The sequence below is a fragment of the Loxodonta africana genome, chromosome 2 (genome assembly GCF_030014295.1).
Source record: "Loxodonta africana isolate mLoxAfr1 chromosome 2, mLoxAfr1.hap2, whole genome shotgun sequence".
Classification (NCBI taxonomy): domain Eukaryota; kingdom Metazoa; phylum Chordata; class Mammalia; order Proboscidea; family Elephantidae; genus Loxodonta; species Loxodonta africana.
The window spans coordinates 194,820,633-194,848,517 of NC_087343.1; the positions used below are offsets into that span (position 1 = coordinate 194,820,633).

The window sequence follows — 27,885 nt, forward strand, 5'->3', positions numbered from 1 at the left end:
TGAAAGTAAAGAGATTTATTGAGAGCAAAGGCAGCTCAAACTGGGGACATTTTGGATCTCGCAACATGAAAAACAGCACTCTGAAAACCTGCGGTCACATGGTCAGAGTTATAGGGATAAATCAGAAACTTAGCTTACAATATTCTGATTGGTAGGCAAGCAATCAGTAAAGTGGAAGGCAGGATATCTTGAAGCAGGGCTTTGATTGGGATTGGTTGACAGACTATATGTGGATTAAGGGGATTGAGTACACTCACATAATTGTTAAAGTATGTGCTCACAAGGGGGTCACAAGATGATTGATAGGGAGCCAGAGTGCTAGTTCTTCTGCCTAGCCAGAGACCCAAGGTCATACGCATATGAATGGGAAGAAGTCAGGCTGCTGGTTCCACGCAGCTAGAGGTCCAGGGCCATATGCATATGAAGACAACAAAGTTACATTCTCAGGAATGCAGAAGCAGAAGTCACAAAACGGAGTCTGGCCTATACTTGAGCCAACGACCCTACACATGCCAGGCACCTCAGTTTTGGAACCCTTGCATATTCCCTCCTTCTAATCAAGAATTTTGAGAGAAATTTGTTGATCATTTCATTGACCACTAATACAGAGTGCTTTCTTCTGCATGGTCTTCTGGTGGTTATTTTGGATGGCTGCTTGGTAAATAAGCCGTTAAGACCTCAGACACTATGTATGTGAAAAGTAGCCGGGCACCAACCAACATCATCATGCTATACTTTTAGCCTCTTGCTTCCTGTGGTCCAGTTGTTAGGGTCCATGTGGGGTTTGGGCACATTGGAGGAATAACCTGGCATCTAGGGGCTCTATTTCAGGGGGTAGGCTAGAATCCATTTGGAACATGAACATTTTTAATGTACATTATTCTTTTCATAGGCATTAAATTAGTGTTGTGAGCCATACTTTAGTCATACATTTCATACAACATTTGATTAGCTGAATAACAACTATTACAGCAAGAAGTATTAGTAGGCTAGTAAATAATATGGATCAAATCCATGATCCAGCACCTTTAGGTAACCAGCTAAAGATGCAAAGAAGGGTGAATCAGACATAGGGTATACCTGAAGCCAGGTTGTCTTTTGATATACCTACTTAAAGGTCTTGTTCCACTTCTCCTGAAGTATTTATCCAAGTGCAACCAGGGGTATTAACAACTGCACATATACCTTCTTGCTGGGCTAAAAGGAAATCAAAGGAATTTCTGTTGTCTAATACTACTTTAATAATGGTATTTAAGGACTGTACTCCGTCCCACAGGGTCGTTATGAGTTGAAATTGACGGCAATGGGTTTGGTTGAGCTTCTATGCTATCAGTAGGGTCATTAGTTATCTGCAACATTGTAGTGTAAAAATTGTAAATAGATGAAAAAGTTCAGGGATATCAACAAGCGGAAAAGGCCTTGAAGGAATGCACATCTGTCTCTAGGTTTATCTATTACAGGGTTGTTACTAGCTTCTCTTTTGTTTCTGGTAAGAAGTTTCAAATCATTAGTCCAATATGTGCTTTCATCATAGGAATGGAGGTTTAGAGGGACCCCAAGAGTCCCTAAGGTACATTGGCCATATATGCTCCATTTGTCTAAGAAAGGTAGTGCCCAAGTATGAGGTTAAATATGGTCATTTTCCTTTAAATAAGTGAATCTTCTACATAAAAATACATACCCAGGGTGCACAAATTGTCCCTGTTCCAGTCTGAATATCAAGGAAAGGGATAGCCCAATTTGCTTCTTCAAGCCATTTTTCAGTAAGAGAGCTGCTACAAATGGTCAATTTCCCTAACTCCGATTTCTCCTTTAAATGGTAGCAACTTGGGGCATCTGGATTCTCATAATTACAAAAATCTACAAAGGCTATATAATATCGGCTGTTGCCAACAAAGGGAATAGCACATCCATTGGTATAAGTAACTTCAGGATTTGTCCAAACAGAGGAAAGGAAAAAACAGGATACTTAAGGAATAAATAGGGAAGTTAGATTGATGCCATAGCCTAACACAGATAGCCTTTCTGGCAATAGCACTAGCATTTATCAGGGCATTAGGTATAAAACTATAATTAAGAACTAGCAAGGCCAGCGGGTCAGAGTTAGCATGTCCAGTTTTAAGAATTTGATGACAAATCCACCAGCCAGATTACTGGCGCTAGCTACTGACTAAGCTAGCTTCAAAAGGCATTTTTGTGTCAGGTGTTGGTGGAGTGGTGCAAGACAATAACAGAATACTTAAGAGCCTCATAGTGGAAAAAGACAAACCAAAAATAACACAATAAAGGAAAGGTAATAAAAATGGTAGTTAGGTAGGACGAGGGTTTTCATCTACTACCATTTAACAATAAAAAGATCTCAAAATTCGATGAGCGAAAGAATAACACTGAGGAAAGAGATGATGGTTAGGAGATCAGTGGTGTTTAAAACAAAGGCCAATAACAACCTAGTAAAATAATGGGGTGAGTAACAAAATAGCAACTAAAAGTTTAAACTAACAATAAGTATTTCACTTATTTGCATGAAAAAAGAACAGTATGAAAACGGGATAATATCAACAGTGTATAACGTAGCAGCTAGCATAAATATAGCAATGAATATGAAACAGATAGAGAATATATAGTTTTTTTATGAAAAATTCTCACTAGTCATTAAACCCAAGTTGGCAACACAAAGCAACCTCAAAAGCAATAAGGATTAAACAAAGTCCAACGGTCTCAGGGGCTAGCATTTGACAGAATAGGTGGGAGGTCTTGTTCCACGATCTTGGGAAAGCTGCCCACTTTGGGCACAGTTGTCTGCCTCTCGCCACCAGGGTATTTGAATTTCTACTTAAGTCCCTCAGTTGATCAAACTTTCCAGGCAGGAGCCACAACCTTCCTCAGCTGGGAGAGATGAGCCCAAGACTTCACTTCCTCTAATTTACCAGCACAAAGATTAGTGAGAAGGACCAGGTAAAGTCCTTTACATCAAGATTTGAGAGAATTTTTTAACTGGTGTCTTTTCCAATAAATCTGAATAAATTGGGCACAAATAGGGCAATGGGATACCACACAACCCACAGCTTCATATAAATGCCCCCACCAATATGTTTTTAAGATTTCCGTCATTTTGTCTTTTCCCAAATGGATGTTTGCATGCAATGCTTCTAGCATGTGGATTTGTAAAGATTTGTTCTCGCTGGGACCTTCCATATTCCAGAGGTGGAATGCTGGGAGAAACTCGATCTGTTCCATTTCTCTATTTCTTCATATGGGGTTGATTTCTGATGCTCAAGTAAATCTTTGGGAGCAGCTCCTTTGAGAAAAGAAAAATTCTCTATAAGCATATTAAAAAGTTGCTTATCACCTAAAACAGTGCCCAACTGCATAGGACCACAAGTTATGAGGGCTAATACAGTAGGAGAACAATCAAAACTATGAAAAAAGACTTGGCCCTCTAAGGTAGAAAAATCTCCCCACCAGCAATTTTTCAAATCTCAGTTTTGGTCACCTGCTTTAATCCCTATATTATCATGTAGGAAACTGTGAACCATAGGGACATGCAGGCACTCAGGTAAAAGAGGTTTTTTACTAGGCTTGGTCCACAATCTAGTGATTGGATCTTGATGCCATCTGGCATGATCCTATTCTCTAATTTCTTCTTTTGGAATTAACTGTTGGTGTTTAAAAAGAGACTTTGAAATTTCATGAGAATCTAATCTGGGTAGGCATTTTCCAAGTTTCTTTAATATAGGTGTCATAAGTGTTCTACCAGCATCTATCCCCTCCTTCTCATTATTATTGCAAGTAAGGCCATCTTGATCATAAATTAAGGTATAATTCTTATTATTATTAGGGGGTGGCAGGGAAGCAGTCTGCTTAGCTGCTCTATCAGCAAAATCATTCCCTTTAATTTCTTCTGTTTGAGGAACTCCTTTGGCTTGGTGGGCCTGGATTTTAGTTGCAGTGATCTCGAAAAAAAAATTTTTCTTTTTTTTTTCTTAGAGAGGAGGAAAAGGGCTTCTAAGAGGTCAGCTACCAAAGGGCCATTTTTAATTTGGGCCCCAGAAGAGGTTAAGGGCCCTCTCCATTTCCATAACATACTAAAATCATGAGCCAATCCCTGAATTCTTACCTCGAGTCTGTGTAAATATTTACTGACTATGCAGAAGACAATCTGCAACCCCTTGTGAGATTGATCAGTTTAGCTTGTTGAGCTGGAGTAACTTCAGGAAAGTTGCCACTTTTGAGGACTTTAGTGGATATGGTCACAGCAAAACCTCCTTGATAATGAGAGCTAGTAGGTTCAGGTTTTAAATATGATCCATCAACAAATGAAACCAAGTAAAGATTTGGAAGTAGGGTCTCTTATAAATCTTGTCTGGGGGACAACAGTTTTCAGTAAGATTTAAACAATCATGGGTAGCGTTATCTTCATTTAAGTGGAGGTAATAAAGTAACTGGGTTTAATGAGGTTACAATATGCAACCAAATATTAGAAGCAGTTAAAAGAACTTCATAAGACGTTAGTCTATTAGGTGACAGATGCTGGGTTGAAGTTGAATTTAAAATGGCTGACACTGCATGGGGAACATAGACATTTAAAAAAATTGCCCAAACAATGCGTGCAGTACTTTCAATCAATTTAGCAGTTGTAGCAACTGCCCTGAGGCAAGGTGCGGGGTAGGGGGGTAGCCCCTAGCTGCAGGGTCAGATTGAATACTTTAATACCCAATGTGTCTTTGTTGTTCTCCATTTTTTTGAGTGAGAAGTCCTAATGCATTGTCAGACTCTTCATGTACAAACAATGAAAAGTGTAGCTTATAACTAGGAAATCCTAAGGCAGGAGTATTAATTAAAGACTCAGTTGTGGAATGGCTTTCTTACCATTCTCTGACAATTAAAAATGATCGGGTTCAGAAGTTTTTAAATGTTTATATAGTGGCTGAGCCACTAAAGAAAAATTTTGTATCCAGGCTCAGCGGTATCTTCAGAGCTCAAGAAACCCCCTCAATTGCTTGTTGGTGTTAGGAATAGGGTAGGCTAGGAGAGTTTCCTTTCTCTTGGGGTCTATAGTAATTCCTTTTGTGGAAACGAAGTGACCCAAATATTTAATTAAAATTTGGGCCAATTGCAATTATTCCTTGGATGCTTTGTTCCCTCCAGTGGTCAAATGTTGTAATAGGAGGATACTGTCCTCTAAGCAGTCAGAATGGGAGTTAGAACAGACCAAAAGATTATCCACATATTGTAACAAACTAGACCCTGTATTAAACTGTAAAGGCTGCAAGTCAAAGAGCAAAATTTGTGAAAAATATATTGGGGATTTGGTGAAGACCTGAGACATCACAGTCTAAGTATATTGTTGGTCCTCCCAAGTAAATGCAAACAAATATTGGCTATCTGGATGTACAGAAATGCTAAAGAATGCAGCACAAAGGCCATCCACTGTAAAGTGAGTGGCGTCAAGGGAACATTGGGAAGAAGTAAATAGGGATTAGGAACTAATAGAAATCTAGGGATTACAATGATATTGATAGCATGTAAATCTTTGACATATTTCTGCCCCTGACTTTTTTTTAACTAGGAAAACAAGGGTGTTACAGGGACTAGTACATAGGATGATTGAACACTTTGCAAGGAAATCTTGAACTACAGGAGCGATTCTCTCTTTAGCTTCCCATCTCAAAGGATATTGAGATATTTTTGGTTAAGGTAGAGGAGTCAATCTGAATCTGGATTGAGTCCACCAACAGCACCCAGCCACATCAGTAGATGTAGTATCCCATTAGTTTCAGAAATTGTGGGTAAAATTTCTGAGGAGGAGACAGAAGCTGAGGGTTTACCTTCCTCCAACAGCAAATGGAGTACCAGTAAATGACAAATAGCTTCTTTCTCTTTTGAGCTGTTCCTGTTCAAGAATTATTGTGTAATTTTGTCTCATGCAAATCTAGCAATATTTCTCCTTGGTCAGTGAACATTTAATGGCAGTTCCATTTAGATAAAAAGTCTCTCCCAAGAAAATTAGCAGAAGTATCTAAACTAAGTAAGATGGGTGTTTGTCTTCAGTAGTACCTAAAGATATAGAAACAGGTAAAGAATGAGTTAAAATTTGTTCTAGGTTAGGAAACCCCACAACTTTAGAGGTCTTTATGCTCTGGAGTAGAGGCTTTTGCAAACATGTGGGGTTAACAGCTGAGAGGGTGGCATCTGTGTTAATTAAATTTTACAGAGTTCTCCATTGATCCAAATAATAGTATCCCCTTAAGAATCTAAAGCCACCATCAGAAAAGCCCCTAAATGATCCCTTGAGGACCCTCATTCAGGATGAACCTGAGGAATATTAAAGGGTGGAATGCCCCTTTTGTTCTTCCTCTTTATACAGTCCTTTTTTAAATGTCCAGGATTCTTGCAATAATAACAAACACAGGGGTATTGTTCCGGCTTTAGTCCCAACATTGGCCTTGAATTTGTTATAATTAGGAGATTGCGGCTGTTGTAACTGCAAAGCCATTAACTTGTTTCATTTAGCTTTACTTCTTTGTTCTACTTTTTAGATTTTGTCCTAAAGTTTGGTCCAATTTTTAAGCTGAGGTAGTTACCTCTGTTGTGGAAACATTTTCCAAATATAGCCTATGGCGTTTAACTAGTTCAGTCAAACCAGGGTGGAGCCCATTAAGAAAAATGGAATTAAAAGTTATACTGGCTCCTGGTTCTTCTAAATTTAATTGAGTGTTCCGTAAAAAGCTTGGTTAAGTGGTCTCTGTAATTGTAAACATTTTCATCTTTCTTTTGTTTACAGCTCTGAACTTTAGCTCAATCTATTTTCTGAGGAAAAATCCTGGTGATAGTATCAATAAACTGGTGACAATAGCCTTGGCCTGATTTAGTAATTCAATGCCAGGGACATGAGCCTGGACTGCTAAGAATTTTTCAGGGTTTTTTTCATTTAGCTTCTTCCATCCATCTTTGGGCATCTCCTGGTTCCAGTAACATATGTATCAGATTATTTGAAACAGATGGACCAGGTTCAGAAGTCTCAGCCAAAATTCTAAATTCATGGGTAAATTTTTGTGGCTCTTCATGAAGATTAGGGTACTTCTTTACTGTTGCACAAAGTTCCACATTTGACCATGGTGTAAAAGCAACTTTGAGAAGTTTCTGAGGTTTATTGGGTACTTGATCTTAAAGGCCATCTCAAAAACTGCATTAATCTCTTCTAGAGAGTCCTTAAGGTAGTAAGAGAGCTCAGATAAAGTATTTTCAGAGGAATAAGAAGGTAGCAAAGGGTAAAGGGAAGTAACTACCAGAGAGGCAGATGGAGGGACAAAAGTCATCTTAAAAGGTTGGCTGAGGAGGTGGTAGAGCTCTGGATTTGTAACTCTTCGATTTGTTTAGCATCTTTAGAAACCATTGCTTGTAATGATGCAAATTTACTATCTTGTTGTCATTTGGAGACCTCTAGATACCAATTAAAATAGGAGTTCCATTGAACTTGTACGTGGGATGCTTTATTTTCTAATTTACTGAGCAGAAAAATGTACAAGCTGTAGGAGTCCCTGAAGGGGGTTTTGCTTGATCTTTTGATGTGGTACTTCCCATCTTACTAAGCAAACCACAATGCAAACTTTTGATTAGAAGCCAAACTCTTAACCACTCTGCCACCAGAGTCCCTAGAGAAATTAAAAATCACTTCCGTTTTCCTGTGATCAGACAATGTCTTATCCCGGGATCACCATTAGATGTCAGCTTTTTCAAACTTACATTAACACCAGACTCACCAAAACTTTCAGATAATGAACAGAAAAAGAAAGTAAAAACAGAAGCCTAAAATAAACCTTTCAAAGAACCATCTTCACAATACAGCAAAGGCTTGATTTGAGAGGATGTACCTCAAGGGATCCTTGAGAGTCTGTGGAGATGGATGAGTTGAAGGGCTCATGCTGACATTGGTCTCTGGTCCTCAATTTCTTGGGATTCACTGAAGATAAAATGCCTTCAAATCCTGCCAACTATACCAAGAAATGTCATTGAGTGAGAACACGTAGTCTGTTTAAAATGAAAGTAAAGAGATTTATTGAGAGCAAAGGCAGCTCAAACTGGGGACATTTTGGATCTCACAAAGTGAAAACCAACACTCTGAAAACTTGCAGTCACACGATCATAGTTATAGGGTTGAATCTGGAACTTAGCTTACAATATTTTGATTGGTAGGCAAGCAATCAGTAAAGTGGAAGGTGGGATATCTCAAAGTAGGGCTTTAGTTGGTATTGGTTAACAGAGAGTGTGTAGATTAAGGAGATTGAGTACAGTCACATAATTGTTAAAGTATGCACGCTGACAAGGGGGTCACAAGATAATTGATAGGGGGCCAAGGTCTGCTGGTTTCACCCAGCCAGAGGCCCAAGGTTATATGCATATGAATGGGAAGAAGTCAGGCCACTGGTTCCACCCAGCCAGAGGCCCAGGGCCATGTGCATATGAAGAAGTGAAGGTAAAATTCTCAGGAATACAGAAGCAGAAGTCACAAAATGGAGTCTGGCCTACACTTGAGCCAGCAACACTTGGCATGCCAGGCGCCTCAGTTTTGGAACCTTTGCACAGGGATCTGCTTTCTCCTTTCAGGCCTCTTTTGATACTCTGGGAAAATGCATGCAGCTCAGTGCTAAGTAAGCAACAATTTATTCATTTCCTTTCCTATTTACCTTTCCCTGCACTGGTAGGCTTTTCCCTGGACTCTGGCCTTTCCCAGGACCTCCCTATCTGAGTCAAGGGCAGGGAGGCAAAGACAACATTCACACTTGGGCAGTGGGGACACCACCTGAGCAGACCATGAAGAAAACAAGGCCTAGAAGGGAGAGAGCAGGGAGAAAGCTCCAGAAAAAGATAAAACCCAGGCGATCAGCTGGGGAAACTGAGAGGGAAAAAGGGCCTTAGTTTAAAGTCACACAGTGTCATGGATTGAATTGTATCCCTCAAAAATATCAGTCAGCTTGGCTAGGCCATGAATCCGTTGTATGATTATCTACCATTTTATCTTCTGATGTGATTTCCCCAAATGTTGTAAATCCTATCACTATGATGTAATAAGATGGATTAGTGGCAGTTATACTAATGAGGTCTAAAAGATTAGATAGCGTCTTAAGCCAATCTCTTTTGAGATATAAAAGAGAAGCAAGCAGAGAGATATGGGGGCCTCATACCACCAAGAAAGCAGTGACGAGAGCAAAGTGTGTCCTTTGAACCTGAGGTTCCTGCACTGAGGTGCTCCCAGACCAAGGGAAGACTGTTGCATCACAAGGACCTTGCTTCAGAGCCGACAGAGAGAGAAAGCCTTCCCGTGGAACCAGCACCCTGAATTCAGACTTCTAGACCACTGGACTGGGAGAGAATAAACTTCTCTTTGTTAAAGCCATCCACTTGTGGTATTTCTGTTATAGCAGCACTGGATGATAAGACACAGGTGAATTGGAAACAGGAGGGACTAGATTCCAAGTCTCTGGCGAATCCCTAAGTGAGGCTGTCTCCCCAAATCCACTATTCTGAGTGATTCCAGTGCAAAATAACAATAACTAAAATCTGTTGGCTTCAAGTCAATCCCAGCTCGTGGCGACATCACGTGTTATAGAGTAGAACAGCTACATAGGGTCTTCTCGGTTATAATCTTTATTGAAGCAAATCACCAGTCCTTTCTTCCACTGCCACTGGGTGGGTTCAAACTGTCAACCTTTAAGTTAGTAGTTGAGCGCCACCTAGGGATCCCTAACAACAACAATAATGGCTAATAATCATTAAACTCTTGCTACATGCCATGTGGAAACCTTGGTGGTGTAAAAAAAAAAAAGAATTTGGCTGCTAACAAAAGGGTCAGCAGTTCAGATCCACCAGGCGCTCCTTGGAAACCCTACGGGGCAGTTCTACTCTGTCTTATAGGGTCGCTATGAGTCGGAATCAACTTGATGGCAATGGCTTTGGTTTTTTGTTTGTTTTTTTGACACACCAGGCAAGGCAGTGGTGGTTCAGTGGTAGAATTCTCATATTCTATGTGGGATTCTCAGGATCAATTCCCAGTCAATACACCTCATGCTTAGCAGCCACACAGCTGTCAGTGGAGGCTTGTGTGTTACTATGATGCTGAACAGGTTTCAGCAGAGCTTTCAGACTAAGATGGAGTAGGAAGAAAGGCCTGGCTGTTACTTCTGAAAATCAGCCAGTGAAAACCATAGTGATGACAACAGCCTGATCTGCATCAATCATAAACCAGATAATATTTCATTCCATTGTGCATGGGGTCACCATGAATCAGGGGCCCACTCCACAGCAGCTAAAAACAACACGTGCCAGGCATTGTTTTAAGGCATTTTAGCTTTTTTGTTTTTCACAATAACCCCCATGAGGTTGGAGCTATTAACTTCCTAATGTTATAGAGGACAGGCACAGAGAGACGTGTTTACACAACAGAATTCAGATGCAGATCTGCTCCTTCCAGACCACCCCCTCTTAACTGCCATATCAGTTCCATTACTAGAAAGGCAAACTGAGGCTCAGAGAGGTGAAATAACTAGCCCAGGGTCATTGCAGTCAGTGCTCACTTCCATAGCTGTCTGACTCGAGAGCCCACCCTTCAGTCACTCTGCTATGCTGTCCCACAAAGGACGTGTCATGCTCATCTTTATGTTGATGGCACCAAGCACACGGTGGGCTGGGCACAGAAAACATTAGTTGAAATTAATTGGAACAAATTAATTAAAATTAACTAAAAGAAGTTACTTAAATGTTGCAGATCCGTTCAGTGTATGGAAGGAAAAGGAGTCCCTGGATGGTGCAAATGGTTAATGTGCTGGGCTGCTAACTGAAAGGTTGGACATTTGAGTCCACCCAGAGGTGACTCAGAAGAAATGCCTGGTGATCTACATCTGAAAAATCAGTCATTGAAAACTCTACGAAGCACAGTTCTGCTCTGACACACCCGGGGTCATCATGAGTTAGAGTCAACTTGATGGCAACTAGTTTTACTGAGGGAGAACAGAGGGCCAGGCACACCCAGAGCTGCATGATGGCTTGCTAGGCCCTAGCACTTTTGCCTTTGTGAGTCCCTCCCACCAAAATAGATTTGCATGGGCCCTACGAATTTCTTTCTTTCTTTTTTTTTAATGTGAAAGAAAATTAAAATACTTTCTTTGACCTAAAAGTTCATTTTTTATCTTATGATTTTAAAAGAAATTAAAATAGTTTTGTGGGTCCCTAGTAGTATTATGGACTCTAGGCACTATGTCTATATATCTAATGGGTGTGTTGGCCCTTGTCATACAGCAGGTGCTCAATAAATGTGACTCCCCTTCCCATCTGCTTCCCTTTGCTGGGTGGGCCTGGAATCAGGCAAGGGAAGGCTTCTTCACGGCAGCTTACGGCACAGTTCCTAAGAGCACAGGCCCTGCAGTGAGACATCCTGAGCTTTAGAGCCTGTTAGATCCTCGATAGCATTTACCAGAGAAGCCACTTCACTTCTCTGGCCCTAAAGCTTCTCATCTGTAAAATGGGAATAATTATAGTTTCTACCTGACTGGGCTGCCATGAGGGGGACTGAAAGAGATGACTTATGGCAAGCATTCAGCAGAAGGTCTGGTGTATGATGGGCACTAGATACTGATGTGATGTGATGTGTCAGTGATGGTGACGGTGGTGATAATAGTGATGACGACTGTGATGATAACAGTCATGGTGATTGTGATCATTAAGATTGTGTGTCAACTTGGCTGACCCATAATTCTCAGTGGTTTGGCAATTATGATGTAGTTTGGCAGTCGTATGATGATGTAATCATCTTCATGATGAGATCTGATATAATGTGATAACCTCCATGATGGAATCCGCTGTGAGTAGCTAATCAGTTGAAAAGGAGTTTCCTTAGGGGAATGGCCTGCATCCAAAATAGGTGGACTTTCTGGTAAGGCTTGTGAGCATTTGCTCACTCTGGATGCTGCAGCTGGCTCCTGTTCATCTGACCTCCAGTTCTTGACACTGGAGCTAGCAGCTTGCCTGTTGTCTTACCTGCCAATCTTAGGATTTGTCAGACTCCACAGCCTATGAGCCAGAGGCCTGCTGTCTGACCTTTCTGATCTTGGGCTCACCAGTCCCTGCAGACATATGAGTCAGGAGAAGCCTCCAATGTGAGCCATGGACTTGGGACTTTCCAGCCTCTACAATCATGTGAGCCATTTCCTTGATATAAATATCTCTCTATATATTTATGGAAACCCTGGTAGTATAGTGGTTAAGAGCTACAGCTGCTAACCCAACAGTCAACAGTTGAAATCCAGCAGGTGTTCCTTGGAAACTCTATGGCGTAGTTCTACTCTGTCCTATAGGGTCACTATGAGTCTGAATCAACTTGACAGCAATGAGTTTGGTTTGGTTTTTCTATATATTTATACACTGCACTGGTTTTTCTTCTCTAGAGAACCCAGCCTAAGAGAGTGATGGTGATGATGGTAATGATGATGGTGATGATGATGATGATAGTGTTGAGGATGGTGATGACCTTATAAGGAAAGCAAAAATAATGATTAGATGGTTCCAATACCTGGGGTCCTCCAGCTCAGCACCAGTCTTTCCCTTTGCCAGTACAAGAAGATTCACCCAAAGGATTAGATTCTGGCATCTCCGGGCAGGGACGATGATACACTGAATCCCTTTTTCCTGGCTTCCCACACACTATCCTTTCTTTCAAGCTATTCCTCCAAGGGGACTAATACTTGTGGCTCCATTTACTTCCCCTGGGACACCTCCCTCCTCTCTCTTCCTAAAGCCTTGTTGAGATTTTCAGGTCCTGAACTCCCTGTTTTTAGCCTGGGAGACATCTTATTCCTGGAAATGACCTCCGCAGGGGCTGATCTTATCATTCAGCCATATGTGGGATCTGTAGGTACCCAGAGACCCACCTTAAACCTCTTTATAAACTGTATCCTGAGCCTCGGGTCTGAACCCCACTTCCTAGGCTGAGGCTGAGGCCCTTCACCTACTTATATTATCTCATGGACCTACCCAGATTGTCCCCAGTCTCACCTGATCATTGCCTAAGACTCCTTGCTGTGCTTTCCTTGGCTCATTCCAACTTCGGATCCTGAGCTTACTTAGCCTTCTAGAGAATACTAGAGTTCTGGCTGGAATAATCCCTAAAAAGACAAAAGTCGAACTGCCTATGGCACATTCTCAGCTCTGCCACCTCCTAACTAGGTGACCTTGAACAAATCACCTCAAGTCTGAAAGGTTACGTTTCCTCATCTGCAAAAGAGAATAAGAGTCCTACATTAGACAGGATGTGCTAGGCTTTGCTGGGGTAGCAAATAAATCCTAACAGAATAGGTTAATTCTCACTCACCTCCTCACTCACAGTGCTCCTCTATCTTGTTACTAAGCCATCTAGGGTACATGGTCCCCAAGCTTCCCTGGGCAGGAGGAAAGTAAGGAAAGGGAAGGCACTCTGGCTCTTAGCTGCCTGGACCCAGAAGTGACCCCCATCACTTCCACTCAGAAGTAGCCATATGGTTCCAACATAGCTGCAAGAAATGCTGGAAGACATCTATGTGCTGTTTGGCAAGATGTTGTTGTTGTTATTAAGTGCTTTTGGGTAGGTTCTGATTCATAGAGACCTTATGTACAACAGAACGAAACACTGCCTGGTTTTGCACAGTCTCACAATCATTGCTTTGTTTGAGCCCATTGTTGCAGCCACTGTGTCAATCCATCTTGCTGAGGGTCTTCTTTTTTGCTGACCCTTCCTCTACTGTACCAAGCATGTTGTCTTTCTCCAGGGACTGATCCCTCCTGATAACATGTCCAAAGTAAGTGAGCCTAAGTCTCCCCACCCACCCTCATTTCTAAGGAGCATTCTGGCTATACTTCTTCCAAGACAGATTTGTTCATTCTTCTGGCAGTCCATGGTATATTTGATATTCTTTGCCAACACCATAATTCAAATGCATCAATTTGGCAAGCACCAACAGTCTTTTCCATGGGTTCTTTTTCTCCCTGGAAAGTTGGGAAAATCAAGAGGCTTGAGTATATGTGAAAATTCCAGCCAAAGAGCAGGTGATTGCTTATCAGAGTTTTCTGATTCCACAAAAGATCTCTGTTTTGCTTGGTGAACTCTTTGGTCCCAATAAGAGAGAGATAGTTCCCACTTGTGCTTTTTCACAGTGGAGCTTCCTTGGTCACTGGATGCCAGGGTTGGAAAGGCCTAGCAGTCCAGTTGCTGGAGCTTTTGGGACTGGGCTGGAAAAACAACTATGTTATTTCTTCCAACTGCCCAGAGTCAGAGATCCTAAGTTCCCAGCCCTCAAATCAAACCCATAAGCAGAGCTCATCTCAAATTTTTCTAGCCTGTGCCTTTAGCAGCCAAAAGTCAAAAACCATCTGACTTAGGGAAGTTGTTATGTATTTTCCTACATAGTAGTGGAACAGTTGGTTAGTGGAACAGAGCATGAGACTTGGAGTCAAGATAACAACAACAATAACAGGAGACATCTATTAAGCACTGTTCAGTAACATAGTGCTACTGTCACACAAATACTACAAGTGGGTGGCTTTAAAGGATAGAATTTATTTTCTTAGAGTTCTGGAGGCTAATAGTCCAAATCAGTGCCTCAACCGTGTCAATTCCTTCCTTGTTGGTAGCCCTGGGCCTTCCTTTGTTCCTTGGTGCTCCTCAGCTCGTAGATGTTACTCACATGGCATCTATCTTCCCCCTGTGTGTGTCTCTGTGTCTTTTCTGGTCTTTAACTCAAAAATTATTAGGCTTAGGAGCCTCCCTACACTAGTATGACCTCATTAACATAACAAAAGAAACTCCCTATTTCCAAACAGGATCACATCCACAGGTATTCAACACGTGTTTTGGGAGGACATGATGGAATCCATAACAAATACTATACTAGACATTTTGCCAAGTGCTTTATAGGAATTGTCTCACTTGATTGTCTCAACATCCCTGTGAAGTAGGTCCTATTATTATCCCTACTTTACAAGTGGAAAAACAAAGGCAGCTCCATGGGAAACTTGTCCAGGGTGTCACAGTTGGTATGTGGAAGGGCTGAGATTCATATCCAGATCTTTTGGATTCCACAGCTTAAATTATGAACCACCTGACTCCACACCTGGAATCAAATAAGGCCTTTGCTAGCCACCAGAGGTAAGCAAACTTCCCCCCCCCAAAAACAATCCCTAAACTCTTAAAGATGTGCGAGGGTTAAATTAATTCACCTTTCAGCAAGTATTTACTAAGTATTTGCTATGCCTGAGGACCTGGCTAAGTTCTGGGGTTCAGGAAATGAGTCAGACATTGTGTCCTGAAGGAGTTCATGGCCCAGGATAACATTAGTTCCCAAAGCAATATGACAGAGGCCAAGTGAGCATGGGCGGAAGGTGCTGCAGTGGGGGCGGGATGAGGAAATGCCAGGAAAGAGCTGAGATTTCATGGATGAACAGAAGAGTCAGGAAGCAAGAAAGAGAAGGCATTCCAGGCAGGTAACAGCATGTGCAAAGGCAGAGAGGCACAAAAGGACATTTTGGGGAACTGCAAGAGGCTTGGTATTGCTGGAACATAAAACCCAGGTTGGTGGGGCATGGGGGAGTTTCAGGTAGGAATGCTGTTAGAAGATGAGGCTGGAGAGGTAGCCAAGGGCCAGATTGTTCACTCATTCATGTGTTCATTCATTCATTCAGAAAGTATCCACTGAGCATCTCTGGGCACTGTGCTGGGCACAGCAGATAATGACAGTGAATAAACAAACAAAAAAGCCAAACCCACTGCCGTCAAATCGATTCCAACTCATAGCAACCCTATAGCGACAGTGAATAAGACACAGAAATTAAAGTGTGAGGAGAGAGACAGACAATAAACAAGTAGACAAGTAAACAGGTAGATAGAGCTTTGGCATGATAAGAATATGAATAACGACAAGGGCCTTGGGTCCCAGCCCAGGGATTTAGGGTGCTGGGGAGCCAAGGAAGAGATGTGAGTTAAAAGAGAGATGAGGGTAGATTTGCATTTTAAAGGGTGGGTCACAGTATGGCAGGAGGGGAGAGACCAGAGAGGAGCTGGGGCCATAGCCTTGGCACGCCTGCTCTTAGCACAGACCAGGTACACAGTCAGTGCTCAGACAATGCTATGAAATCTGGGTTTCAGGACATTGTGCTTCTTAACCTGGTGGCCCCAGTCTATCTAGGGCCCCACCCTTCTCCCTTTTGGCCTCTTCGTCCCCAAGGACATCTGCAGGCAGGGCTGGACACTTCTAATTACCAGCTGGCCCCAGGTCCAGGGAGGATGGGGGCAAAGGAACATCTTGATAAGCATTAAGGCCTCCTCCATTGACCCTGGAGGAGGAACAGCCTGAGTCCCTTGCACTCTGCTGCCAAATGACTGAGGGACACAGCGGGGTTTCCCCAAGGCCCGTCCACCCCTGAACAATGGACACAGCTCCAGCAGGGGTCAAGAGTCTTGAACAAGACTCTTGCTTCTGCCTCTGACTTGCTGTGCACCCACACTGGTTCACTCTGGGAGTCTGTTTTCTTCTCAGGAGCACCAGGACAAAAATCTCACCTTCCCACCTTATGGTGCCATTGTGAGGAGCAAGTGGCGTTATCCATTCCTTCCCCATCCAGCAAGCATTTGCTGTGCACCCTCCGCATGTGAGCACTCAGTGTCTCAGCGTCGGTGGGAGTCTTGTGCAGCGGGCAGAACGAGGGACGTAAATACTGTGTTATGGGCTGAACTGTGGCCCATAAAAAGATACGTTGAAGTCCTAACTTCCAGTACCTCTGAACATGACCTTGTTTGCAAATAAAGCCTTTGAATATGGTATCAGTTAAGATAACAGGAGGTCATACTGGAGTAGGGTCGGTCCTGATCCAACCTAAACTCTGTCTTATAAAAGAGAAGAGACACAGAGACAGACAGATACAGAGGGAAAACAGGGATATGAAGACAAAGGCAGAGATCGACGTGAACTACAAGCCGAGGATTGCTGGCCATCACTAGAGGCTGGGAGAGAGGCATGGAACAGATTTTCCCTCAAAGCCGGTAGAAGGAATCAACATGGCTGACATCTTTTTTATCCATTCTGCCACTCTCTGTCTCTTTATTGGTGCATTTAATCCATTTACATTCAGCATAATTATTGATAGGTATGAGTTTTAGTGCTGCCATTTTGATGTCCTTTTTTGTGTGTTGTTGAAACCCTGGTGGCGTAGTGGTTAAGTGCTACGGCTGCCAACAAAAGGGTCTCGGCAGTTCAAATGCTCCAGGCGCTCCTTGGAAACTCTATGGGGCAGTTCTACTCTGTCCTACAGGGTCGCTATGAGTCGGAATCGACTCGACTGCACTGGGTTTGGTTTTGGGGTTCTTTTTTTTGCTGACAGTTTCTTTGTTCAACTTAATTTTCTGTGCTGACCCATTTTTCTTTATATATTTTCTTTTCCTCTTTTTCGTTGTTGTTGATTTTGTATTTGCTGAGTCTTTACATTTTTTTTGGTTTTTATTTTGATGTGCAGGATAGTTCGTTTCCTTTGTGGTTGCCTTATAGTTACCCCTAACCCCCAAAAAAACCCTATTTTTCTAAAATTAAACCAATCTTTCATTTCTTTATATTGCCTTAACTTCCTTTCCATATGAAAGATCTGTATTTTTTAGTCCCTGTTTTTTGATTTAATGTTGTCATCTTTTACATAATGACATCTCAGTTTCCCTGTTTTAAGCATTTTAGCTATGATTTTTTTAATATAATTTTTATTTTGCTTTAAGTGAAACTTTACAAATCAAGTCAGTCTCTCACACAAAAACCCATATACACCTTGCTACACACTCCCAATTACTCTCCCTCTAATGAGACAGCCCACTCTCCCTCCACTCTCTTGATTTATTTTTGTGATTTCCCTATCTGGATTGATATCTGGTTGCTCTGTCCTGTGTTCTAGTCTTGAGTTGTTATCTGATGTTATTGATTTTCTAACCAGAGGACTCCCTTTAGTATTTCTTGTAATTTTGTTTTGGTTTTTACAAATTCTCTAAACTTTTGGTTATCTGGAAATGTCCTAATTTCACCTTCATATTTGAGACAGTTTTGCTGGATATATAATTTTTTGCTGACATTTTTTTTCCTTCAAGGCTTTATATATGTCATCCCATTGCCTTCCTGGCCTGCATAGTTTCTGCTGAGTAGTCCGGGTTTAGTCTTATTGATTGTCCTTTGTAGGTGACATTCCATTTTTAAAATTCTCTATCTTTGGTTTTGGCAAGTTTGATTATAATATGTCTTGGTGACTTTCTTTGGAATCTACCTTGTGTGACTTTCGATGATCTTCTTGGATAGATATCTACCCATCTTTCATGATATCAGGGAAGTTTTCTGCCAACAAATTTTTAACAACTCTCTCTGTATTTTCTGTTTTCTCCTCCATTCTGGTACATTATTGTACCAGATTATTGGCACATTTGATTGTTGGCACATTTGAAGTTCTAACGTCCTGTCACCAGATGATTACAGCTGTTACTAGGTATGCAAGCCCAGGATTCCTTTCATTTTTTTTGTATGGATTCAGATCAGGTGGCCAGGTAGTCAGTCACCAAGTGGGTGGTGCAGGCTCTCATCTACAGCCTTAGACAAACAGGGGTGATTGGCGTAGGCAGAGGTATCTGGCTGCAGCAGAGGGTCATGCGCTGAGCAAGGCAGGAGGCTGACAACCGCCTCTTTAGGGTCTGTGAGGAAAACATGTCCCTGTTCCCTACAGTGCATGGGTAGATGGGTTTTGCAGCCATAATATGGGCATTCAGAGCTGTTGACTATAAGGACTGGGAGACATCACTTATCCTTGAGCCCCTGTCGAGGGTGGCTAGGTGGCGTGGGTGAAACCACCAGTCCTCAGGCCCCTGATATGGGTAGGTGAGGACCCTGCTTAATAGGCACAGTGGTGTCAAACGTCACAAACCTGCCTTTCCACCATATAGCTGAAACAGTTAAAGTTAGCCTTCAGGTATATACTCTGTTGTACGTGCTAATGAGGGCCTACACTGTTAAAATGGACCCACACAGGTCTATGCAGGGGTGAAAGGCACTCAAAGTTTGTGGACCCCTTATGCCTGTGCCTAGGCAGAGGAGCTGTTTCTGCCCTGAGTTCCCAGCTTAGGGGAGCCAGCAGGTTAGTTTTTCCCTGTTTGTAAATTTGTTCCCTCTCCAAGGCAGGGAGAATGGCTCAGGACACATGGCAGGTCCTACTTCTGGCCCAGGGAACGTGGCTATCTCTGCAGCCTATCCGGGACTCAGTGCAGAGTGGGAAAGGGTCAGGCAAATGGGAGAGAGTTTTTTCCCAAAGTGGTGTTTTTTGATCTGCGTGGTAGTTTAGACATATGTACTTATCTTTTGTCAATTAAGCACCATATTTTGCTGATTTTAGAGGTGTGAGTAGACTCTCCGACACTCGGTCTCTCCCAATATGGAAAACGTTCCTGAACACCACTGCTTGCCTCACCACAGGCACCGGCCGAACCTGGCGTACAGGGTGCCAGTTCCCACCAACTCGGGTCTGGCAACTCCTGGCTGCTTCTGAACTGTCTCTCCCTTCCCTGGCCACTCAGTTCAATTCCTTAACTTTGCCTTTGATGTTCAGGGCTCCAAGGTTATCACATATATTCAATTCACTTGTTTTTTTCAGGTCCTCATTGTAAGAGGGACCACAGGAAGTGTCTGACTACTCCACCATCTTGGCCCTCACTCCTCATGGCTGACATCTTGATCTCAGACTCCAGCTTCCAGAATTGTGAGAGAATAACTTTCTGCTGTTGTAAGTCACCCAGTTTGTGGTCTTTGTTACAGCACCCTCAAAAGACTAATACACAACGACTACATCCATGCCCCACTCTAATCATATCACATGGATTTGCTTCCTTTAATTTTCATAACAACCCTAAGAGGTAGGTTGTCTCATCATCTCCTCTTTACAAATCAGGAAAATAAGGTGGAAGGGAACTGCATAACTTGGCCAGGATGGGCACACAGTTGGTAGGAGATGGGAACATGAACTTCATTTGAGCCCAGCACTCGTCCTCCTAACCACTAGTCTATCCTGCCTCCCTGCCTACCAGAGGTCAAAGCCTAGGTGGGGGAATGCAGTTTAAAATATATTCAAAAATATATGTAGAGTTACAGACTGAAAAGTTTTGCAGCATAAAGTTACAATGGACCAGGGAGAGAAGGAGTTGGCAAAGATGACCCTGAGGAAGTGACACTCAAGTGAGTCCTGAGGGATGAGGAGAATGCCCAGCCTGCAGAGAGGAGAGAGAGTGGCTTCAGGCAGAGGGCAGCATGGAGCAAGGACTCAACTGCAGTGATAGGGGGCCACAGAGCAGTCAGGGGGTACAGGAACTGGGAGGCCTCTGAAGGGAGTTTGCATTTTAATCCAAGAGTGATGAGACGCCATTGAGGAGACATAAGCTAATTCATGTTTTGGAAAGAGTCTGCTGGACTCGAGAGGCCACGGATGGACATGGAAAGACCATTCAAAAGTGGTCCAGGAGATCTGATGGTGGCGGTGGAGATAGGGAGAAGTAGGCAGTTTTGGGGAGGATATGTTATTAGCTGCTGTCAAGTTGGCCCCTGACTCATGGCAACCTTATGCACAATAGAAGTAAATGCTGCCCGGTCCTGTGCCATTCCATGATCATTTGGGGAATAGACTGTTCTGATACATAGGGTTTTCACTGGCTGATTTTCAGAAGTAGATCGCCAGTAGATCTTCCCAGTCCATCTTAGTCTGGAAGCTCCTCTGAAAGCTGTTCAGCATCAGGGCAACATGCAGTCCTCTGCTGACAGACGGGTGGTGGCTGCGCATGAGGTGCGTTGGCCAGGAACCAGACACGAGTCTCACACATGGAAGGAGAGAACTCCATCACTGAACCACCACTGCCTCTGAATTGACCGGAGTGAATGGATTTGAAAAGGATATGTTGCAAATCATGGTACATGGTAAAAGCCTCGGGTCTCAGAGAGCCTCGGCAGGCAATTCTCTATAGAAACACCGGGCTTAGTAAGAGTCATTGTAAGACTCCATAGTAGAGGGCTCAGACCTCAGACGCAGCTAGACCTAGAAACCCTGGCTCCACCACCTATTAGCCATGTGACCTTGGAAAAGTTGCTCCACCTTCCTGATCCTCATTTTCCCTGTCTCTAAAACAGGGATATAAACACCCACCTAACAGAATTGTTGAGATAATGGAGGTGATGGCTCCTATCACTTGGGTTTAAATCATTTCAATAGCTTTAGCTACAATTTACTGAGCACAAATTACATGCCAAATTCAGCGCTAAGTTCATTATGTACATGACATCATTAATCCTTCCAGCATCTCATTGAGTTAGGCATAGTTATTACTTCCATTTTTTTCAGTAAGAAACTGAGAGATGAGATGACTTACCCGAGGTCACACAGTGACTAGATATGGAGTGAGAATTTAAACACAGAAAAGTCTTTCTCCAAAGCCTGTGCTTTTAATCGCCACACTCCAAAAACTCAAACCCATTACCACTGAGTCGATTCTGACTCATAGCAACCCTATAGGACAGGGTAGAACTACCCCTTAGGGTTTCCAAGGCTGTAAATCTTTTTGGAAGCTGACTGCCACATCTTCCTCCCGGGAGCATCTGGTTGGTTCAAATTGCTGACCTTTCAATTAGCAGCCAAGCACTTAACTACAATGCCACCAGGCACCAATCACCACTCTATTATCATTATTATTAGGTGCTGTTGAGTTGGTTCTGACTCAGAACGACCTTATGTACAACACAACGAAACACTGCTTGGTCCTGCACCATCCTCACAATCATTGCTATGTTTGAGCCCATTGTTGCAGTCACTGTGTCAACCCATCTCGTTGAGAGTCTTCATCTTTTTTGCTGACCCTCTACTCTACCAAGCATGATGCCTTTCTCCAGGGATTGGTCCTCCTGATAACATGCCCAAAGTACGTGAGATGAAGTATTGCCATCCTTGCTTCTAATAAATATTCTTGCTGTACTTCTTCCAAGACTTAAAAAAAAAAAAAAAAACCCACTGCCATTAAGTTGATTTTGACTCTTAGCAACCCTAGAGGACAGAGTAGAACTGCTCCACAGGGCTTCCAAGGAGTAGCTGGTGGATTTGAACTGCAGAGCTTTTGGTTAGCAGCCATATCACTTAACCGTTGCTCCATCAGACAAGCTGATGTTAATTAGGATGTGGTCAGCTGCAAGTAACAGAAAATGGAGGTGAAGGTGCTTCTACAGCAGGGATTTATTATGCTCAGTTCAGATGCTAACCAAAAGTCAGCAGTTTGCATCTGCCAGCCACTCCTTGGAAACCCTGTGGGGCTGTCCTAGTCCTCTGATGGCTTTCAGAGTCAAATATAGCCACAAATAACTGCCATATCAGGAGCGAAGTATGTGGTGTCATGAGAGACCATGACTCAGATGCAGAGGGAATTCAAAGTTGAGCAATCTCTTCTCAATTTGGGAAGGTGGGACATGGCTGTGGGGGTTGGGGGTTGTGGCAATAGCCACATTGCAAATCAAGGCAGTTACCTTGCCCACCTCTCCTCCTGGTCTCCACCTTGCATCCCCTGCATTCCCACCACATGGCTGTCTTTCTGTTCCTGGAACTCCTCAAGCTCATTTCTGCCCCAGGGCCTTTGCGCTTGCTGTTCCCTTTGCCTGGAATGCTCCCTCTCCCTTACTGCCTTCCCCATCTTGGTTATCTAGTGCTAGTATAATAAACCAAAAAAAAAAAAAAACCGTTGCCACTGAGTTGATTCTGATTCATAGCGACCCTACAGGACAGAGTAGAACTGCCCCACAGGGTTTTCAAGGAGCGCCTAGTAGATTCGAACTGCTGACCTTTTGGTTAGTGGCTCTAGCTCTTAACTACCACATCACCAGGGTTTCTGCTGCTATAATAGAAATACCACAAATGGGTGGCTTTAACAAAAAATTAATTTTCTCATAATTTAGGAGGCTAGAAGTCCAAATTTCAGACAATGGCTCTAGAGGAAAACTTTCTCTCTGTGTTGGTATAAAAACAGCTTGAGGACACTGTCTGATCTCTTCTAACTTCACAAGGACGAAGGATAATCAAGATCAACAGCCCAAAACTGATTCCTATGAGGCCAGAGTCAGACATGGCTCCTTTCTCCACCATCTTTACTAATTCTGACACCAATTGTCCCTCCAACACCACTCTATCCTGGGTTCAGTATTTCTTTGCAATGGCCACACAGAACTCACAGACCATGCTCACAATTATGGGGTTTATTAGGGAAGTAACAGTTACAATTCAGGCTCGGGAACACTCAGGGCACAGGACAGCCTCTTCCCAACCGTGCTCGCAGGCACACCTCTCCCTGGCCCTAAGCCTTTCCCCAAAGGCACTCAGCTTTCTCTCTCCGTGGTCAGGAAGCACACCGCACCATCTGCTGCTTCTGGGTCTCTGCTGCCACCATTTCTCACCTTCTCCAGGGTTATAACTTGCTCTCCCTCTCCTGGTTCCCTCCTTCTAAGAGCTTGTCACCACAGGGATCCTGGGGGCAAAAGACAAAATCTCCACTCCTGGCTGTTCTTCCTTGATGGTAGGATCCTCCTCTCTGCTCTAGAATTAGCTCTTTTTTAAAGCAAAACTGACCAATTCCTTTGGTGGGCCACAACTTACCTTATCACATAGTCCCACCCAATTACCCAGCTGGGAGTTAGAAGACAATGGCTGGAAAGACCACACAAAAGTAATTAATACACCACAGTCAGCTCTGGAGTAAGGTCCTTGTCTCTTTTGAGCTTCTGCTCCTGGGCGATCCTCATGTGGCTTGGCATCACTCTTGCCCCATCTCTGCTTCTTCACTGTCTTACTTAATCTGCTCCCTTTATATCTCAAAATAGATTGACTCAAGACACACCCTACACTAAAACTGTTAACAAAGAAAACTCATTCCCTAATGGGATTATAACCACAGTTATGGGGTTAGGATTTACAATACATATTTTGGGGGGACACAATTCTATCCATAACACCCCCCTCCTGAATTTTCACATGACTGTCTCCTCACCATTTAGACCTCAAATCAGATGTCACCTTCTCAGACATTTCCCATTTCTTGGCTACTGAGGGTCAGACCAGCCTTCTTATCAGAAAAGCCAAAGAAAGACGGATATCTTCTTTCTCCTCCCCCCTGGGAATTATGGGGCAGGTATGTGACCCATATGGGGTAGTCAGAAATTATTTGCAGTGGTGACAGGAATTAAGCCAAGAATCCACAGGGTGGCAACGAGCGTGCCAGACAGGTGCACTTGTGGCAGGTTCCTGGCAGACTGTCCTATGGCTGGTTTGGCCGTGGTTTCAGCTGGAACACGCCCCTTTTCCAAGTCTAGTTTTCCATTCCTATAGATTCAACAAGTTTCCCAGTGTTCTCCATTCAGATCCTGTTCCATGCTCATTAGCCAGACTGGCTTCTGGGGCTTGGATCCATTCCTTAAATCCCTTCCCAAAGCAGCTCCTGCCCCACCCACCAGTCACTCTATCCAAGCACATGCCTTCAGTTCTTCAGAGCATTTCAAACTATCAAAGTTATCTTGTTTTAATTTCTTTAGCACTCACCCAACTAGAATGAATGCAAGCTTCATGGGGAGTGAACACCAGGTCTGTTTTGTTAACAGCCATATCCCCAGTGCCTGACACAATATCAGGATCAGAAAAATCAATCAGTCATTGTTGAGTAACCACGCGAGTAAATACTGAAGTAAGTATGTGCTAGGTGGCAGGAACAACATAAGCAAAGCTAGGAGATTGAAACTGTATTCCACAGGGTTTTCAGTGGGTGATATTTTGGTGGTTGATCACCAGACCTTTCTTCTGAGACACCATCTATCTTCTGAGACACCTCTGCCAGTGTTTTGGTTAGTAGCCAAGTGCATTAACCATTTGCACTACCCAGGAATTAAAAAAAAAAAAAAAAGTTGCCATCAAGTCAATTCAGACTCATAGTGATCCTGTGTGTGTCAAAGATGAACTGTGCTCCATAAGATATTAAATGGCTGATTTTTTTGGAAGTAGATTGCCAAGTCTTTCTTCCAAGGCACCTCTGACTGGACTTGAACTGTCAGCCTTTCAGTTAGCAGCCAAGTACATTAACTGTTTGCATCATTCAAGGGGGTTGCCATGAGTTGGAATCAACTCAATGGCAACTGGTTTACTAGAAGGTTGAAAATCTTTGGCGAACAGCAAATCCAAACCTAAGGACTATGGAAATACTGGAGCAATGGGAGGGGTTTCATGAGTTGCCCTCCCAGTGGGACAATGGGCTTCCTGCCCATCCTCAAGTTGTTTCTGTTCATGCCTATGGCCACGGCTACTGCACAAGGTGGCAGATCTCTCTGTGGCTCACATAGCAGAGCAACAACTGCAGTGCCAAACACTGTGCTAGGGATTTTACAAAACTCCTGTTATTATGTCCTTGCAATCATCCTGCAAGGTGGGTTTCATCTTCCTCAGTGTATAGATGAGAAAATGGCTCAGGAAGATAAATGAATAGCTTGCTCACTATCACACAGCTTCCAAGAAAAGGTGGGCTGACTCTAGTGTCCGTGCTATTCTTTCTGTGGGGCTTACCAATGTCAGACTAAGGGGGATCCTAGAACTGCAGGCCCAAAGACACAAAGGGAGCCCCCCTCAGCCTCTGCTTAAACATCTGCAATGACTCAGTGGTTTGTCCACGCCCTTGCTGAAAGTTCCCACCTACCAGGTTTGGGAAAGAGAGAAAGGAGGTAGGCCCTGGAAAAAGGTTCTAGAGAAACGTTGAAAGACCACCAAGTGGCTTTAATAAAGGGTAGAACAGATTCAGGAGTTGCTGGGTGGTGCAAAGATTAATGTGCTTGGCTGCTAACAGAAAGGTGCCAGAAAGGTGCCAGAGGTGCCTCAGAAGAAAGGCCTGGAGATCTATTTCCAAAAAAATAAGCCACTGAAAACCCTATGGAGCACCGTTCTTTGACATACATGCAGTCCTCATGAGTTGATATCAACTCAATTGCAACTTTTTTTTTTTTTAAAGACCAAATTTGCCTTGAGCTTTAGTAAAATCCCTGATGGGCAAGCAGACAGGCTACAGCAGAGGTGCTGGCAGCTGGCATTGGGGTGAGGAGAGCCACTGGGAGATGGTAAGGACTTGCTCATTAAAGTCAGGCCGAGGAGGAGCTAGATATGCAGTTTCTTCTTAGGCATTTTTGCATGTGTCTCAGAGGGAGCTCCATCATATGGCTGGTACCCACCTGCTGGCAGATAAGATCAGCTTGCAAATTCACAAGGAGGCCTGTTGCCCTTGAGGCTGGGGCCCTAGCAGCTGCACTAATCATTACCAGGTGCCCAGAGGCCTCCAGGAGCTGTGTCCTTTGGCAGAATGACCAGTGCCCAGCAGCTTCCTGTACTGGCGAACTGCCCCCTAGATCTGCCCAAACACTACCCACCCTCACGCTGGGGATCTTGGATCTGCTGAGCCTCCCAGCAAAGGGCTTGGAAGACTTTTCTAACCACATGCATTGGAGCAGGCAGAAGATCATTTGAGCCTGTGGTCACTGAATCTAACCCTACTACAGCCCTGGGGACACTTTTATTATTGCACCCTAGGTGGTCTAAGCAGTCAAAAGTGTTTGGGCTTCTCCAGCTCTTCAAGCTTTAGGTGCACCCTCTCTCGATAAAAGACAGGGTTGATATGATGATCTAATGAGATAATATATGTGAATTTAAGAACTCAGTAGATGGTGTTATTGTTCTTCATTGCCATTCAGGCAGCTCTGACTCATGGCAACACCATGTACAATAGAATGAAACGGCACCTGATCCTGAGCCATCTTCATGATTGTTGGCATGCTCAAGTCCGTTGTTGCAGCCACTGAGTGTTTTGAGAGACTTTCAACCTAGAGGGTTCATCTTCCAGCATTATATTGAACAATGTTCTGTTGTGATCCATAAAGTTTTTTTTTTTAATAATTTTTATTGTGCTTTAAGTGAAAGCTTATAAATCAAGTCAGTCTCTCACACAAAAACCCATTTACACCTTGCTACACACTCCCAATTACTCTGCCCCTAATGAGACAGCCCGTTCTCTCCCTCCACTCTTTTTTTTTCATGTCCATTTTGCCAGCTTCTAACCCCCTCCACCCTCTCTTCTCCCCTCCGGGCAGGAGATGCCAACATAGTCTCAAGTGTCCACCTGATCCAAGAAGCTCACGCCTCACCAGCATTCCTCTCCAACCCATCGTCCAGTCCAATCCATGTCTGAAGAGTTGGCTTCGGAAATGGTTCCTGTGCTGGGCCAACAGAAGGTCTGGGGGCCATGACCACCAGGGTCCTTCTTGTCTCAGTCAGACCATTAAGTCTGGTCTTTTTATGAGAATTTGCTGCTTCCTTAACCCCTCCTTGGAATCATACAAGTCAGGTTCAAATCCTCCAAGAAACCCCTCCCAGCCTCCTCTCCCCCCTCCCCACCCCCTGTTTCTGGCATGCACCCATAGATCCCTGGAGTGCATTCTCCTGGGGGGCAGCAAACCATATAAAGCCAGCCGTGGACCACAGGCGTGCTCCTACTGGTCTCTGCTCGGTGGCCTTTGACAACAGCATACCATGAGCATCTTTCCAGACCAGTCACTAGAGATAGTAATACTCTTTTTAATGACTGCATGACATTGCATTGATGGAATGGCAATATTTATGCTACTTCCATTTTGTCAATATTCCCCCTGTCTTATGCTTCCTTAAGAAGTCTGGGTGGTGCAAGTGGTTTGTGCTTGACTGCTAACCTAAAGGTGGGCATTTCGAACCCACCCAGAGGCTCCAGGGAAC

At 43.4% G+C, this 27,885-nt stretch overlaps 1 long non-coding RNA gene across 1 annotated transcript; it reads right to left on the reverse strand.

Annotated features, from left to right (window-relative positions):
• LOC111751427 (uncharacterized) lies at positions 1-27,537 on the reverse strand. The gene is made up of 3 exons (XR_010321008.1): positions 23,710-27,537; positions 7,875-7,994; positions 1-3,298 (listed from the first exon to the last, which is right to left on the reverse strand). It is a non-coding gene; the product is annotated as an uncharacterized LOC111751427 (long non-coding RNA).
• Between the last annotated feature and the right edge of the window lie 348 nt (positions 27,538-27,885).